Source organism: Coregonus lavaretus (genome assembly GCF_964263955.1).
Source record: "Coregonus lavaretus genome assembly, contig: HAP1_SCAFFOLD_1291, whole genome shotgun sequence".
NCBI classification, from domain to species: domain Eukaryota; kingdom Metazoa; phylum Chordata; class Actinopteri; order Salmoniformes; family Salmonidae; genus Coregonus; species Coregonus lavaretus.
Window position 1 is genome coordinate 30,059 of NW_028158025.1, and position 692 is coordinate 30,750.

Below are 692 nucleotides of genomic sequence, written 5' to 3' on the forward strand. Positions count from 1 at the left end.
TATTTTGAAAATACAAAATACTTTTCTATACCATTTTTTATAGCGGTTCACATCTTGTGGCCCCGCTTTCACCCTGCATTGGTATCAGAAGTCTGATAGCACTATGGTGTGATAAGAGCGTCTGCTAAATGAACTAAATATACATGTAAAAAAGAACACTTGAAAAATATGCTGGGTATTAAAATAATGAGCTCTGCACCCAAAAGAAGGCCAATAATAATACCCAGTGTGCTTTGCAATTGTTCATTTTTACATTGTCATTTTAGTCATTTAGCAGAGACTCATATCCAGAGAGACTTACCATCAGTACATTCAATTAAGGTAGATGAACAATCTCATATCACAGTCATAGAAAGTTAAAAAGCTGTTTTCTTCAGTCACTGAGAATGTTGTTGTAGTGAAGGTGTATACTAGCAAATGTATTTACCTGTATGTATTAGTATTTTATCTACATACAACTACAAAAGTATTTTGTATTTAAGTTTGATACATTAGTCTTTAGAGTATCTGGTATTTTTAACAAGATCCATTTTTGATGTACAGTATATTTTGCCCATCTCTGTATTGATATATAGTCTCTCAGTGACTAACTGATTTGGTTGTGGCTACCTAGATTCATGTGGAGATCACAGGTCCTGCATTTCATTCCAAAACGTTTCCCCTCAACCCTGTTTGATATGTTGTCCTCTCAG